Source organism: Coturnix japonica, chromosome 11, assembly GCF_054131305.1.
Source record: "Coturnix japonica strain WE chromosome 11, WE-NBRP24, whole genome shotgun sequence".
NCBI classification, from domain to species: Eukaryota; Metazoa; Chordata; class Aves; order Galliformes; family Phasianidae; genus Coturnix; species Coturnix japonica.
Window position 1 is genome coordinate 3,999,966 of NC_140673.1, and position 6,210 is coordinate 4,006,175.

The 6,210-nt window shown below is 42.2% G+C and overlaps 1 pseudogene; it reads left to right on the forward strand.

Annotated features, from left to right (window-relative positions):
• The first annotated feature begins 809 nt into the window (after positions 1 to 809).
• Positions 810 to 4,307, forward strand: LOC146758969 (uncharacterized; annotated as a pseudogene).
• Positions 4,308 to 6,210: the final 1,903 nt, after the last annotated feature.

The following is a 6,210-nucleotide window of genomic DNA, read 5'->3' on the forward strand; positions in this document are numbered from 1 at the left end:
CACTTGCATAATGTTCCAGTACAATCAGTTGTACAGTAAAAAGATGTTTTCTTATGTTCCAACAGATATTCATGGTTTTCAATGTACCCATCACTACCTGTCCTACTGTGGGACACCAATGAGTAAAAACTAGCCTAAATTTCTTTATACTCTCTATGATGGGATCTCCCCTAGGCCTTCTTTTCTCCATCCTGAACAATCCTAGCTCTCTCAGTCTTTCCTCATGTGAAACGTGCTTTGGTTTTTTAATCACTTGAGCATTAATGAAAGGAATCAAACAACCAAAAATCCACTATAAAATTTGTTTACCAGTGGCCAATGATCTATGAATTATATGGATGTTTTTTGTTTTTTTCTTTTTAAGAGGCTGAATTTGATTTCATTCTAGCTCCTATAAACTGTTTTTTCATTTAAGTGATGATGTATCAACAGTGAAAAACGAACAAATATTATTCAGCATATCTAACTACAAGGACTGGATCACAGAGGGGGTTTAGTCTGCAGTCTGCTATGCACTGTCTACCAGATCTGGTTCACTAATGGTTCACATCATGCACTGTGTTGTTATTGGTCATGACTTCCCATTGATCCATGCATCTAGATTTCTTTAATTAGATACCAAGCTTGTATTTATCATTCAAAACTCAAGTGCCAGATTGTCCTGAGGAAGAGAAGTTGATCATGGAGGTCAGGAAGGTTTCCTGAGCTGAAGAAACACCAGGCTAATGGAAAGAGCTGCCACCAGCCAGCTGCTCGTGTGAGAGTGAGAGTCTTGTTTAGACAACAGATGTCAAGTTCCAGATCACGAGATGACTGGTGAGACTTTGGAGTACAATTAATGATGTCTTTCCTGATTGTATCATACCTGGGGGAAAAAATCTAAATAAGAAATTTGTCAAGCCCTCATGACAGTGCATAGTGTATGTCCTAGAAGGCTCAGATCTGTTAAAGTATTGCTTTTTCCAGGAAACTGAAGTTTTTATACTTAGTGAGGTTTTCTACTCTTAACAGCCCCACAACAGAAAGGTTCCTCTGGGAGACAGACCAGCCAAGATAGCTGCTGAATGTCCCCCATTTCAAGGCCACTACACCAGAACCCACCAAAACAGTTGGCACTCAGGTTTCCCCTCCAGGCATTAGAGTACAATTTGCAACAATGCCCACTAGTGCCTTATATGCCTGTGGTTTTGATGTGCCAGGCTATCAAATCCACATAGTCCAATAAACCCAATTGTCCCTTTCCTCCACCTGGCTGAAGGCACACCCCACTAGTTCAGCTTTTTGTATTTGTTACATCTCTTGGATGTGAACCGAAAGGTTAGTTACCAAATTTAGAAATAAGATCAGACCATCTATTTCTTTTTTTCCTTGCAACTCACATTTCCACATATTGAGGGTTAAGGTGGATTTTTCATCCCACTTCCTCATCTTGTTCTCTCTGTGGTCAGATAGCTCAGAGTGGAATGCAATGTGTACCCAGTGCATCTTCTCTCTTGAATGAGAAAAACACTTCTGGTGTCTCTGACGCTGGATTTGGGGTTATTAACCATTGTTCCTGCCAATATTATGCAAAAACTCCAACACAGCTAATTCCCTCAGACATGGGATACCTCGTAAAGGTTCTCTTGTCTGGCTGACAATATAACTGTAGGGATACCTTTCCTTCATAGATGAACATGAGTTGTGCCTAGCAGAAGAGAGATTTCCATTTCTTGCAACAGCATTGTCAGTGCTACCTTCTCTGGAGAGGGACCCCAGATGCTTGTCTTTCATCTCTACAAGATCCAGGCTGTTGGTCCTGTTATTGCAGCACTGGAGCAGCCAGCTGACAAAGTGCTTGTTTGGATGATGACTCTTTCCACATGTCTCACAACTTACCTAGGGAAAGGCATCAGGCAGTTACTGACTCATAAACTCTACCTCTTCTTCCTGTTGTTGCAATGGATCTGCTGTGGAGTAGCCTTCCGCATCCTCTTCTTCCTACCTTACTAAATAAACGGACACTTGCTTCAATAATTTCTGCATATGTACAGGGCTGATGGATACTGGTACAGATTGGTTCTCTTGTTCAGACCCAGAGCCTACAGGTTTGGATCAGATCCAGAGGCTTTTATTTTCTTTTGAAGGTGCTAAATAGTATTGAATCGTGTTTGATAGGCACAAGCCAGAATCCAGCCCAGAGCAGTGAGCTCTATCTCTTTGTCTTTGGTAGGATCAGGTCATACCTTTTTAAAACATTCTGTCAGCATTTTAGGATTCCACACTTTTTCTCGACTGAGAAATGACTTCAAGAATCAGCACTATTTGAGTACTTTAGCGGTCTTTGAGCGACATAGAAATGACTTCAAAGGCTTGCACTTCACATTAGTTGTGAATGAAGATGTACATCCTGTACACAGCAACTAGGTTTATGTAGCTCAGATTGCTTGCAGAAGATTAAATATCTTTAATTTCAATAGATCTTATTTGGTACTTACTGGTGTTTGATCTATAAAGATATTGCATAGAAGTGATTAAGGAAAGTTGGGTGTTATTACGTTTAGAGGAACAAATCAGTACGACACCAAATCCTTTTTGCTAATTAATGATCGCTTTCAGCTCCAACTGAGGGAAATGCTTTTTGTCTGTAATTCTGCTCGTCATGCAACAGCTGTGCTTTAATTTTGACAGGATGTTCACAGAAAATCATGTAATCAGTTAGGATATGTACACATTGGAATGTAAATATTCTTCTGTTTTGTTCATCATTATTTACGCTATTAAAGTACCAGGCTGACAAGCAGCTTTTGAGAGTGAATTACATAAATACATTTTACACATAAACCTCCTGGCCTAAACAAATCATTGTATCAAAACCTATAGCGTTAAGAATTTGGGGAGCTTTTACATAGCTATTTCCTTAAGTGCTTTACTTGTCCATCCTCAAAAACTGCTATGGATTCCTTCATCTTCCAAACCCCAAATATTCAATATCAAAGACAATTTCTGCTGCTGCATAGCTATACCCTTGCACAACTGATTTTAGTGCAGTACCATTGATGTCATGTCATCCTAAATTAATACAGAGCCTTCTCAGTGGACGGTCTTGTGAAAACTCAAGTGTATTTCTGACCATCACCTTAGTCTTTTCCTTTAGCTAATGTGCTCATTACTATGTTGTTTTGTTTTTTTTCACACAACCAGCTACAAGGTAACATTTGTATTTGATTTCTACTTTTTGCCATTCACTGCGAAATCCTAACATCTCTTGTGTAAATGACAGAGATCACGCATAAAAATTTCTATTAACTTTAAAAACTGAAACCCATTCTGTCTGCTTTCATGTTCAATTTTGGATAAATGTCCAAATGATAGGAAACCCTTAGAATCAATAAAAGTCAGATGTCTTTCCAAACTGTTGATTCCACAAAACAGAAGAAGTAGTATCACTGTGTTTTATCACAGTTCTCACTGAAAATAAACATCTGTTTTCTTTACTCTGATATATTGCCATATTCACCATGCTTTTTTTAGAATGTGACAAGTACAAATATTTTGTCAGAACATTTTTATTTCATGCTCAAACAGATCACCTTTCCACCCTTTCTAAAGTAATGCGTTGATATTCCCTATTGAGTATCATTGATCTGGCTGACATTCCTCTCTTATGCCTCCTACAATTTAATGGATTGAATCCTTTTTCTCTTGTTCTACATTTTATAAATTCAGACTTACTTGTCTTTACCGTGCACTTTAGCTTGCTTTATAGTATTCCCTTATGCTTACACTTTATTCCAAGCAACAGGCTGACCATGAGCCAGGAGTCTGCCTTTGTGGCCAAGAAGACCAATGGCATCCTCAAGTTTATTAAAAAGAGCATGGCCAGCAGGACAAGGGAGGTGATTCTCCCCCTTTCCTCTGCCCTGTTGAGACCACATTTAGACTAAAGTGTCCTTTTCTGGGCTCCCCAGTTCTAAAACAACAGGGATCTCTTGGAAAGAGTCCAGCAGAGGACCACAGAGATGATGAAGGGTCTGGAGATTCTCCCATGTGAGTAAAGGCTGAGTAACCTGGGTCTGTACAACCTGGGGAAAAGAAGACAGAAAGGGGAACTGATTAATGTTTATAAATATCTGAAGAGAGGTGGGAAGCAAATAGATAAAGACAGGCCCTTCTCAGTGGTGTGTAGTGATAGTACAAGAAGCAATGGCCTAAAACTTGAACACTTCCACTAACATGTGGAAGAACTTCTTTATAGTCAGGGAGTCAAAACACTGGAACAGACCGCCCAGAGATGTTGTGAAGTTTCCTTCTATGGAGGCATTTAAGATCCATCTTTATGTGTGACCTATTGTAGGGAACTTGCTTTAGCTGCTGTGTGATTGGACTCGATGATCTCTTCCACTCCTTGCAATTCTGTGTTTCTGTGATGCTATGATTAGCACTTGCCTTCATTAGGAAGCTATAAGTCACCATGAGACTTCCTGAGCAAACCAAGGGACTTAATCTACTCATCACTGTCTTCCTAGGGGATGCTCATTGTTCAGAAGCTGTACACGATCCAGCAAAGTGCCCTTGCAGCCCAGAAAGCCAACCATATCCTGGGTGGCAACAAAGGAAATACGGCCAGCAGGGTGAGGAAGGAGATCCTTCCTCTCCACTCTGTGCTGGTGAGGCCTCACCTGGAGTACTGCGTGGATGTGGAGTCCTCTGTATAGAAGAGATGTGGACCTGTTGGAGTGCATGCAGAAGAGTCCCATGAATATGATCCAAGGGACAGAACACCTCTCCTACAAAGTCATACTGAGAGAACTGGGCCTGTTCAGCATAGAGAGGAAAAGGCTCCAGGGAGACCTGATAACGGCCTTTCAGTATCTAAAGGGGAGGTACGGGAAAAACATAATAAAGAGCATGTCCAGCAGGTTGAGGGAGGTGATCCTCCCCATCTACTCTGCCCTGGTAAGGCCTCATCTGGAATACTGTGTACAGTTCTGGGCTCCCCAGTACAAAAAAGACAGGGATCTCTTGGAATGAGTCCAGCGGAGGGCCACAAAGATGGTGAAGGAAATGGAATATCTTGTCTATGAAGAAAGGCTAAGTGAACTGGGTCTGTTAAGCCTTGTGAAAAGATGATTGAATCATAGATTCATAGAATCACCAAGGTTGAAAAAGACCTAAAAGATCATCCAGTCCAACCGTTCACTTATTACTCCCACTAAACCATGTCCCTCAACAAAACATCCAGTCTTTCCTTGAATACCCCCAGGGTTGGTGACTCCACCACCTCCCTGGGCAGTCCATTCCAGTGCCTGACCACCCTTTCTGAGGAGTAATACTTCCTAATGTCCAGCTTGAATCTCCCCTGCCGTAGCTTGAAACCATTCCCTCTGGCCCTATCACTAATGACACAAGAGAAGAGGCCGACCCCCAGCTCACCACAACCTCCCTTCAGGAAGTTATAGAGAGCAGTGAGGTCTGAGAGGGGACCTGATCCAGGTCTATAAATATCTGAGGTGTGGGGGGCAAAGTGGAGAGGCCAGGCTCTTTTCAGCAGTGTGTGGAGATGGGACAAGGGGAAACAGACAGAAACTGGAGCATAGGAAGTTCCACACAAATGTGTGCAAGAACTTTACGGTGAAGGTGACTGAGCACTGGAACAGGCTGCCCAGGGTGGTTGTGGAGTCTCCTTCTCTGGAGATATTCAAGACCCACCTGGACACCTACCAGTGTGACCTGGTATAGGGAACCTGCTTTGGCAGGGCGGTTGTGCTTGATCTCTGGAAGTCCCTTCCAACTCCTATGATTCTATGGTTCTCTGATTCTGTGATGTAAGGCTGAAGTTTTTTACAGTAAGGGTGATAAGGCACTGGCACAGGTGGACCAGAGGTGGTAAGTGTCCTGTCCCTGTAGACATTCAAGGCCAGGCTGGGTCAGGCTCTGAGCAACCTGATCGAGCTGTGGATGTTGCTACTCATTGCAGGGGAGTTGGACTGGTAGACCTTTAAAAGTCTCTAGCAATACCAAGGATTCTCTGGTCCTGTGGATCCCCTCCAGAATCTTCTCTGTATAGCCTTCCTTTGTATGCTTTCTGATAGTTTCATGTCTTTTTTTGTATTGCGGCACCCAAAACTGCACACAATACTCAAGCTGAGGCTGCATCAGCAGAGAGTACAGCAGGACCATCACTTAACTTTTCTGGTTGGCAATACCATGCAACTGGTGAAATAAAGA